This window comes from Centroberyx gerrardi, chromosome 24, assembly GCF_048128805.1.
Source record: "Centroberyx gerrardi isolate f3 chromosome 24, fCenGer3.hap1.cur.20231027, whole genome shotgun sequence".
Lineage (NCBI taxonomy): Eukaryota > Metazoa > Chordata > Actinopteri > Beryciformes > Berycidae > Centroberyx > Centroberyx gerrardi.
The window spans coordinates 21,482,718-21,494,001 of record NC_136020.1 but is presented as its reverse complement, the minus strand read 5'-3'; the positions used below and the strand labels follow the sequence as shown (position 1 = coordinate 21,494,001).

At 44.5% G+C, this 11,284-nt stretch overlaps 1 protein-coding gene across 1 annotated transcript in view; it reads right to left on the bottom strand.

Annotated features, from left to right (window-relative positions):
• gas2l3 (growth arrest-specific 2 like 3) overlaps positions 1-10,697 on the bottom strand; it is a 33,192-nt gene extending 22,495 nt beyond the window's left edge. Inside the window, exon 1 of the mRNA XM_071906685.2 lies at positions 10,656-10,697. The gene's annotated coding sequence lies outside the window, so the exon portion shown is untranslated. The remainder of the gene's footprint in view (positions 1-10,655) is intronic.
• Positions 10,698-11,284: the final 587 nt, after the last annotated feature.

Genomic DNA, 11,284 nt, shown 5'->3' with positions numbered 1-11,284 from the left:
TCAATGAAATCAGCTGCTGTAGTCTTGACTCTGAACTCTTAGCGCTTGATGGTTGAAGCTCTTTCATTCATCGTATCCACTACTGCGAACAGCGGATCAAGCCGCCGAACTAAAGTAAAGATACCCAAACATGACACGGCGGACTCCCCTGTGCCGTTGCAAATTTAATGAAAGCTTTTAAGACTCAATCAGAAAAGTCTATTGCCTCCGTCTAATCCCGGCTGAAAGAGGTAATAGCTGTAGATCTGAGAGAGGAAAGATAATGGAAAATCACTCACTAAGTGAATTTCTTAGGGGGGAAAACTGGCATCTAGGCCTGAAAGGATTTCTAAAGGGCAGTTGAGTCTTTTGAAGCTTTGTTTGAGATCGTCCGCTGTATGGCACACGAACCAGAAACAGTGATTGAACGCCGACATTTAGGAATCCAGAAGAAGAGGGACTTTCAGCTTCATTTCAGCGCGGAGGCGTCGGCGAGGGTCGCGTTCGAGGACAAAAGGGCGAAATCTCTGGCTCTGGACTGCAGTTGTTTGCAGCTGGGGGCCCCGGCGGAGCCTGAGAGCCGGACTCCCTGCAGGGACCAAAGGCTCCCACACACACACACACACACACACACAGCCAAATGTCAAACCCAGCGGAGGGCGAGAGAGTCGGGCGGGGGGGGAAGGCAAAGACAAAAACATGTTTTATGGTGGATGTGAACTTGGAAAAGGACAGAGCTCGACACTGTGACAGCGAGCGCGACCACGCACATTCCCCGACGGTCGCTGGAAAGAACGCCCGACAATACCCGGCTCTCTTCTCCCGTCCCGTCTGCAAAAAAAAACGCCGCCTTCCTGCTCCTGTCAGCAAACAAGACTTCGCACCCAGCCGGCTAGAAGACCTGGGCAGTTTGTTTTTTTTGGGAGATTATGTTCTTACATTTCTTTTTGGGGGCCAAAATATGCAGCCGATGCCTCTTTGGCGTGGATCGACTTACATCGCCGTGTCGTCGAGGCTCGTGAATGCGAAAGGAGGCCGGTTTTTGCAAAAAGTGAACGATGTTATTTTTCGGCATTACCCAGAAACCCAGTTCACAAGGTAGAGTGAGGTTTTAGGACTTTCCCCGGCATCCCAATACGCCCTTTCTCCAGAAGATTGTACACATTCACCCCTCTATACATATTAAAATTCGGCTTGGTATCAGAGCTTATATGAACACCTTTCCTTTCCTATATTTCACAAGTCACATGAGGATTTAGCGGGTAAATGGAGGCACAGAAACCTGACAAACAAAAGGAGCCTAAACCCTGATCTGCTCAGGTTTGGGTCGACTGACCTGTATTTCTTGTTAGGAGCAGAAAAGAAAAGCTTTGTCGCAGGTTTTCTTACCTCGGGATGAGGAATTATTTAAGTCCATGTTAAGCGGACTTCACCACTTTTTTAAACATAATTTCCGATGGCGTTTCCAGTTATATAGACAGCGTAAATTCGCGTTTTCAGGCGATAATACCATCAACACACTCCAAATGATTCTATACCGATTATATAAATATGTATGTAAATGCACTGGCTGTTCAAGATCATTTCAAAATGATCTTCAGTTTTTTAAGTTTAAAATGATCTGACCTGTAAGGGGTGCCAGGCAGTAAAAAAAAAAATCATGATGATAGTGTTTATTCTTCTTAATGTGCTGACAGAGATCAACGGCGTTTTAAACGGACAGCCTCGACTGGGCTACACCAAACGGTGTCGTACATAATGACATCAGACTTGAATTTGAGGCGTTTTATTTTAACATCCGGGCTTCACGAGCATCAACAAAAACAAGCTCTGTCACAATTAATTCAGTTAATTTGCCTCATTATGTGTTTAGAGGCCTGTTTTCATCCTCATGGCGCTCGACACACAGCCAACTCCCCGCCGGACAAAGACGCCGAACACAATCAGAGGAATTGCTTTTATTAGAGTACAAATGAGAGGTTTAATAGACTTTGAGGCTATAAAAAGCAGGGTCCTGTAGCCTAAGATGAACATACAGGCTGTGTGTGTGTGTGTGTGTGTGTGTTTTGCGTTGGGGGGGGGGGGGGGGACATCTGTCCGCATGTTCCCCTCGCAGGTCGTCTCTCTCTCTCTCTCTCTCTTTCTAGTTGCAGCCGGTAATCATTTAAGAGGATCAGCGCTATTCCAGACAGCAGAGCACATCCACCTCCACGCCGCTCCGTCATCACAACACACAACACCGGACACGTGGCTCACGCATGCAGCCCGCGGCGCCTCGGCCTCGGCGGTGCGTGCGTGCACCCGTGCATAAGTGCAAAAAAAAGAAACGAGAACGATTGCATAACGAGTTAAGAGCCGCAGAGGGTTTACGCCGCGATTAGAGACGAGGTTCGTTTGATTTCCGCTACATGGCGTTGTCTGACGGCGTGATGAAAAAAAACAAATAAATAAATGGTCGGCCTGGGCAATCCTGCAGACGGTTTAGGCCAGTGGTTCTCAAAGTAGGGGTGCCGGGACCCCCAGGTGTCCTTTGAGGGAATCCCAGGGGGTCCCCAGAAAAATGAGCAGCGGTTTAATGTCACAATTATTTCCCTCCGTGGAAGTTAGCGCAGTAAGAAAATGCATAGGGACGACAATTTTGCTCACAGCTGTCACTCTTCACTCTATTGGCATCTCCTAGTCCAGTGGGTCTCAAGATGGGGGGGCGCGAGACGATTTATGGGACAGTAAAAATCATTCTTCGGTTGAACTGCTCACCACTTGACAAGGGAGCAAGGAGGCATCGCTTTGGGGGCCCTAATCTACAGTATGTACAGTTTAAATTCTGTACCATGTCATATCCACCAATAAAAAGCATCTTCTCAGATTGGGTTCTACTGGACAAAATGTTATTAAATGAGATCCGTGGCGTAGAGGACATCGATTTGCAGGTACACTGATATGAAAAAGTCCGGGAACTGCTGGTTTAGGCAGTTTGATAATAAAACCGAACGATCCGAAACAGCTGAGTAATACCTAACCTTAGTGTGTGTGTGTGTGTGTGTGTGTGTGTGTCCCTGGTACCCGCAGTGTAAAATGGCTTTGGGCCAGCACATGGGGGGGGGACCGAACCCCCTTCCCTCCCGTCCCGTCCAAAAAAAGGGTTCTGCTCGACCCAACTTCCCCCCCGGGAGAATACCAACTCCTCCTCCATTAAACCGCTCCTGCTGAGCCCTTTGTGTCTGGACTTAATTACCCTGTCGGAGGAGCGTTTCATTTGGGGCCCGGCCTCTCCCCCCCCCTTTCATTACAGATGGGGCCTGGCTGCGCCGGGTCGAGAGGAAAACGCTTTCACTGGAGAAGAATGAAAAAAGTAAATATCCCGTCGACGGGTCTGTTGCCGAAGCGATCCCTACGCTTTCGATAAAAACTTCAGTTTCAAAAGCGATCCGGTTCCCCTCCGGGCCTGTACGAGCTCGCTCCTCGCGGTTTGGCTCCGGGTAAACGACTACCCCCCCTTTCAAGCGGGATTAAGCTCACACATATACCATTTCTTGGCCTCCATCCTCACGTCCTTGGTGGAGAAGCGTTCCCTTGGAGGTGAGGCAGTGTGAGTAAAGCCCATCTTAAAGGCTTGAATGAGTGGGAGCCACCTGCCAATCCCATTTTGATTTGTTGACGCTAATCCACGGCTCGCTACACGCCACCGGGTCAGCTGCGGGGTGTCGGAGCCCCTCGAGCGCTGACTCAGGATCAGCTTCCCTGCCCTCCCCCTTCCCTAATCTTGACCAATAGAGGAGCGATTGCAAACTGACTCCAGACCAGTTCTGAAAGGGAAACATCATCTTATAACACGCCGCGTCCTGCATGTGAGCGGACAGGGTCACCGTCGCCACCGCCGCCGTCCTCAAGAGTCAATCCTCACCACAAACACAAGATACAATCAGCCGTTTATTTAGCCACCAAACATTTCGGGTGTGTTCGCTTATCGTTTTTAACTTTGACTTGCAAAAGAGAAAATAACCTTTTCAACAACTTCTTTAACCAATTGTAACTCAAGGTAAAAGGTGTAATTTACTCCAACATACCAATGTTTTACAACCTCACAAAACCTGTAAAACTTTATTTGGCTACAACACGCTGTCCGTCCTTGTAAGTCTGACACTACAGAGATAAAAAATGTGTTCAATCCAATCACTAAACAAAGTCAGTGGTGGGTACTGTCACAGGTCAGGGCTTTACACTTTGACAGTAGCTGGTCAGTCAGTCATTCCTGCCCGTTTACTTGGACAAAAGGTAACTAATATTTGCACTTGCCAAAGAAAACATGTCATGTTGTATGACAGCAGCAGATAAGACAACATAACCTACAGATTCAAACCACACAAAGCAGGGCAGAGCCAACAACAAAGTACTGCTCGATAGAGAGCTTTCAGGTATTGTAGTACGCTCTCTGGCGGCCATATTGGAGGTCTTCAGAGCTCTTCAGCAACAGCAGCTGTGAACTGGTTGTGTTTCTAAATGTACAACTTGTCCGTCTCAACAGAATTGAACAGACGGTTAATTTCTGTCTGTTTCTGACTGAACTGATCATTTCATCACTGATCCATCTGATTGATTTAGTGTTTAGATCATGTCAGCTTGTTAGCTAGCTAACCATAGTATCTGGTCAGCTAACATCACTGTCTTGTTGTTAACACATCTGATTAGCACACTAGCTAACGTATCTAGCAGCGGCTAGCGTTAGCGTGTTAACATTAACATCAGTGTGTTTGCCGGCTAGTTAGCTAGCTAACAGTTTGTTCAGGTTAACTGAGCTGACTCTTCTCAAGCTACAACTCAGAGTGTTTTGGAGTAGAGACTAGGGCTAAAGACAAGACAGTTTACTGTGTCACAGTAACCAAATCCACCTTATCACACTATTCACTTTTACTGAGAACGTTACTGAATGGATCTACAGCCACACCACAACAAGCTGACTCAGCTGCTCTCTGTTTCTAGCCTGGTTGTTATTAGACTTTATTTGCACACAGCCAGCTCTCTGGACCTCCATGACGGCTCCAGCAGTGGTTACTAGTTTTGTGATACAACTGCTTCTAAAAATACATATCATTTTCAAAGTTTTCCAGTTCCATTTTTAAACTCGCTCCCTGTATAAAGCAGCGTCAGAACTCAGTTGGCTGGTGAATCAGCAGCGTCACGCCTCCAACACACACACACACACACACACACACACACACACATACACACACACACACACACACACAGGCACGGCGTCCTTTAAGCTGCAGCGGGCCTGGCAGCATGCCCACGCTGAGGGATACCGTTTCTGCTGATCTCACACACACACACACACACACACACACACACACACCCGAAGGCCAGCCAACGGCAATGACATCATCCCTTCAGCCACACCAAAGGCGTCCAGCAGACCGACCGTTTGAAATACCTGAGCAGACTACAGAACGAACCTGACCGTTGATCGTTGCACTCAGCTGCGTTTTTTTTTAAATCGGATTTTACTGTTGATGCTCAGCTCATACAAATCAGAACCGCATCACATGGTCGGCACACTGAACTAACAAACCGGGGCGTGAAACCGTTGACAAAGAGACGGAGCTCTGTCACGAAACCGTTGCACAAACACCTCCGTTTCAAATCTGAATTTTGTCCGGCTGCCAAAAGCTGCCCAGGAGCCGTAATGGATGCATTTTCTGAACTTTTCAGAGGTGGAAACACAGTTTTTTGAAGGAAGAAGTCCTCCTCCTCTACTGTCAACATGTCAGTTATTTGGGAGAAACCTAATTATAGTTTATTTGTTGTTTTTCCTCATCTTCATTGAGGGTCTAAGGCCAGTAGTGCCAGTTAGTTAGGCCTTTAATATCTATTCAAGATGCTTTTTTTGTGTCTTGGGCTTTTTGTTTTGTTTCCTTATGTATTCATTTCGTTTCATACTGTATTGCACCCTTTTGTTTTGCAATTGATCATTGATTAGGTATATCTAGGTTCTGCTGTGTCAATCTGTTCTGCCATTTCCATTTCTACCCAATCATCAAGGATTATTACTTTCAAAATCGGAAGACAAAACGCCCCCAAACACGCAGCCGCGGTGTTGCCATGTAACAGGCATTATCAGGGTCAGTTCAGATAAGCCTTTGCAGCTGAGTGACCCCCAGCCCCCCTCCTCTCACACACACACACACACACACACACACACACACAGAAGGTCAGGCCAAGGAGAGGTAACCGGGTGGAGGGGTCGTCACGTTCAGACAAACCAGCCACGCTCACTAGATGATAATCCTGGTCATGTTGGGGGGGGGGGGGGGGGGGGGGGGGGGGGGGTGTAAAACTGGGGCACCTTTCACCTTAATCAGGCTCATTAGTAGTAAGACAGAGCGGGAGAAGCCTGTGCTCCCTTAGGTCCTCAGTGAGCAGCGGTCAGTCTGAGAGAGAGAGAAACTCGTACTCTGATGAAAGGAGTGATAAAGAAAGGAGGTCGACTTTTTTCACAAAGTAGCACTAAAGTGGGAAAAATAGAGAAATGCGCAAAAGAAAACATCTCAATCCTCAGACCATCAGTTTAGTTCAGTTGTAAGAAGCAACAACAACAACAACAACGAACAAACAAACTGTCTGTCTGACTCGCCTCTCCTCAGAAACTGACATTAACACACCTGTTATCAAGACCTGGAAACTGTTTTTAGAATAAATCCACTAAACAGGCGACGTTGTGCATCGCTGTACCTCCATAGTGAGGAATTTAATTCTAAAATGAAAAATGAATTGAAAAAAACGGACTAAAAACGAATCTAATCTCACAAAATGACTTGTGGCATCAAAGTAAAACACTTTCCAGACTACTATTTAAGTTCTGCGTCATCTTCAGACTACGTTTTTAGGGAGATATTACTTTTCTTTTCCTTTCTGATAGCAGAATGTACTGGTGCTTCTGGAAGGAAACACTTCATATGACACCAGTATGAAAAGAATAGGAGTTTCTATAGAGAGTTGCCACTGATCTGAAGCCATATTCAACACTATAGATCTATAGATTAGATTATCTATAGATATATAGGTCTACAGAATCTGACACCCGCATGATCGAGAGATAAGTCCGGTCCAGCAGCAGTTTCAACAGATCATCACCCAAGAAACAAGTGAAAAGACTCGCTCCAAAAATGAGACAGACAACACTGGAAGATGCCTACTTTCACTTAATGATTGACAGCTCAAACAGAAAGCTAAATGATTTTCAAAGGTTAAGTCCTTGGTTGACAAAGTGGCAACATTTTTACAGACTGGATCTTCTATGTTTTAGAGATGCTGAATGATTAACTACAGTCGTGCTGAAACGATTAGTCAACAGACAGAAAACTAAATGATTATAATTTTGATAATCGATCATTTTAGTCATTTATCAAATAAAAGTACCAAACATTTTCTGGTTACAGCTTCACAAATGCTAATAAGATTTGCTGCTTTTCTCCGTTTCATATCATTATAAAATGAATACTTTGGGGGTTTTTCGTCTGCTGGTCAGACTAAGTAAGAAACTTTAAGAATCATTTTGGGTTGTGGTAACTTGTGATGGGCATTTGTCATTATTTTTGACATCTAACAAATTTGGCATTATTTTTGACATCTAAAAAATGTTTTTTTCCCCTGAAATGGATACGCAGCATTTTGGAAACGAGCTCTTCAAAGAAACTCAAAGCATGTCACACATCCGAATCACCTCAGAGGAACAATACACAACGTCAGCTCTCTTTCCTGTGTCATCATTTACAGTTTACAGTCTTAATAGGGTCTATGCTGCCCCCCCCCTGCACCCCCGTCCCACCCGCTGATCCCTCATTTCCCCCCCACCAGTCCCTTTCTGTAAGCTGTACCCTAAATAAATGAGGGGTAATCCACGATTTCATTATCATCTCCATTGTGTCCACATGCAGCGTCGCAGCCCATATGTGCCACGTGGAGGTTTAACCCATTAAGCCTCCCTGCCTCATCCATGGCATCGTGTGGGTGTGAGTGTGTGTGTGTGTGTGTGTGTGAGCCCTGGCAGCACTGAAACGTGGAGGCCTGATGCCAAAGATCAAGCAGATGGTGATTATGAAGATCGAGGGAATCGGGGGTTTCTACTCATGCGTGCGTTCATTCATTCAGAGCCGCTCAGTGACGGCTTTGTCTGGAAACCAAACGACATTTCGTCAATGATCTGAAGTGAGAACCGATCACGCCACAAGCACGGTTCGATCACACCTACGGTTTGTTTTCTTTGGTCCGAACCGCAGTGGAAAACTTCCACTATGTTGGATTTGGTTTGTTTAGGTTCTCGCTGCCCGGTTACAGGCAAACCAGGGGCTTGTAAACAAAAGTCACATGACTCACAAGCAGCTGCTTCACGGGACAGTTTCAGTCACCTGTCATCCCACCAGCATCCCTGATCCAACTGGAAATTATTGGGTGTGATGCAGTGGATCAGGTGTGAGTCTAAGTGTGGGACAGTGCGATGCTAGGACAGTGGAGATGTAGCACAGATGTGTATAGATCTGATTAGTACTGATACAGTTAGTCGATTTATTGATTAGTCAATCCACAGAAAATTAATCGATTCTAATTTTGATAATCGTTTGTCATTTATCAAGTAAAAATACCCGACATTTGCTGGTTAAAGCTTCACAAATGCTAAGATTTTCTTGCTTTTCTCTGTTTTATATCATTATAAAAAATTAACATTTTGGGGTTTTTTTGGCTGCTGGTTAGACTAAGTAAGACTATAGAGTAAATGATTAATCGAAAAAATAATCATTCGATTAATCGATAATGAAAATAATCGTTAGTTGCAGCCCTAGATCTGATTAATGTTGAAGGCGTGGGCGTGCACGTGTGTGTGTGTGTGTGTGTGTGTGTGTGACCCACCACCTCCCTTTTCCTCCTGTATCCATGCTTGGTTTCTATATAGATGCTTACACACACATACAAGCACAATTTATATTTACGTCACATCCTGTGTACTGGTAAATTTTAAAATCAAGTGTTTAAAAGTTTAAAACCTGCAGTAAAATCATCACAGTGGAAAAATGTATCCACGCCCGAAAATCACATGACTACTTCTTCTTCTGTGTTGTTGTCCTGTCTGAGGCTCTGGAGGGACAAACTGATGCCTCGGCCAAAAACACCAAAACACAAAAACACACCGCCCCATAAACACATCAGCAGCCGGGCAGGCGGCGTGTGAAGCGTCCCGCCCGGGGAACACCGGAGGGTTCACGTCTCTCTCTGCAGGAAACACCTGCCAGGCCTTTACTCCATCCTCCTTCCCCCGGCAGGAAACCATTTAGAAGAAGACTTCATATTTCATGTGTTCTGCTTGAGTGTCAATGAACAATAAAAACAGACCAGTAAGAGAACGTACGCTGTTTGGGGGACGCTTTTATCCAAAACCCCTAACAGAATTATAAGTGCATACTGTTTTTAGCATGTGAGCGGGAATTGAACCCCCAACCCTGTCTGTTAGTGCCTTGCTCTTCCTATTGAACTACTGGGATTTGAATAAACAAATAAATAATTCAATGAAATTCTGTGAAATTCCATGTTTTTTTTTCTTCCCACATATCTGAGATTCCACATACTTGTTATATATTATCAATACTGAATATCATAACATGTTAAAGGAACCTTTCAGGTGGTATTTGATGCAGAACATGTAATGTTAATCCATACATTATGACTGAATGTGTTTGATTTGTTGAACTGTCTTTTATTTGATTCATAATGTTTTGATTTATAATGTTTAGCGAGTGGAATTTCATGGAATTCAGTTCTGTTTCCTTACAGCTGGGTGACATTCACATTCACACTCCAATTGCAGTAATTTAAATTTACCATGCATTCTCAATTCAATTAATTAATGGATCCAACCTGCTACACAAGACCACAAGATCCACTCCATCCTTTCAGCCACTGCAATTTCCCATTATATTAATGTGAAACCTCAGCAGCCATCCACAGTCAATCTCAACTTAAATTTGCACCAGTCAAAAACTGCTGATCCCCTTTTCCTGTTTATTCCCACCTGCCAATCAAGGATGCATATGCGCATGCTTTAGACTAGAGACTGTTGTTTCAGTCAGTCCGAGCACGCACGGGCCTGTCAATGCCAATTACTGCGCATTATGTAATGCTGAAACCAGCGCGAGCAGGGATGCATATTGATCTAAATTGGACTCATCACAATCAGATTATAGATCATGCCAGAGAAGTGAGGAAGTGAATCGTTTCCCATCCAATAAAGTCATAAAAAATCAATCTCGTCTCTTTGGGTAGAGGTGAATGACACTAAAGATAGGCTTTAATCTGATTGGCAGGCGGTAACACTTAAAACAAACCGTTCAAATATAGCTCTCTTCTTAGTTAGAGACACTGGCAGCTTGCCAATGCAGCCGCTTTTTATTTTCTGAGTCAGACTTTAAGACAGCAACATAAAGCAGGAGCTCAATAACCTGAGAATATAACAGTATTTTAAATATTTTTCCCAGAATACTGTCATGTTAAACAGCGCTGCGTCCACGAGGCTTCCTCATGGATGTGGAGGAGAAACGGGAGAAAATCTGCAGCAGAAGTGAAAGTTTTTTCGGCTAACTTTTCCCCCGATAACGTCCGGTGAGACAAAAATAAAGTTTCCAACTCACCAGCTCCGAAGTGACAGAGAAGCTTCACGGCAGAAATCCGGTAGTTTTCCTCCGTTTTAACGTGTTTTCTCGGGGGAAATCCTTGTCTTTGCGTCTTCTTCTGGCTGTCGGATGTTGCTCATGTTTTCCAGACTTCACTCCGCCGCTGTTGTGGTTTGTGTGTGGGCAGCGCTGTTCGAACCAGCCAATCAGAGCGCTCCGTGGGCAGGGGGGCGGGGCCACAGACTCACCTGAGTGTCATCTTACTGAGTGATGGAAAAGCCAGCAGCATCAATTAAATGTGTTTGTTTGTTTTGCCTTGAAATTAAAGGTTTTGTCAACATCCAACTTAAATTAACTAATTATAAGAAGGGTATAAAAACATATAAATCTTCTTTCCTTCAATTTTTCTTCCCTTTTTCCTATTTCTGTGCTATTTTCTCAACTGACATCTTGACTGACTTGAAAAGGTTTCTAAAGTCTTGACTTGAGATCTTGTGTTTGTGTAAATGACTTAGATTGAAAGTGATGAGATTTGTTCCAGCGGACGACTGAATTTAAATTCTGTTTTCTGAATTTGTATGGAATGATTGAATTTACTGAAGTTGAAACTGATTATAGAAATCAAACTCATGATGCTCTTACCAAGT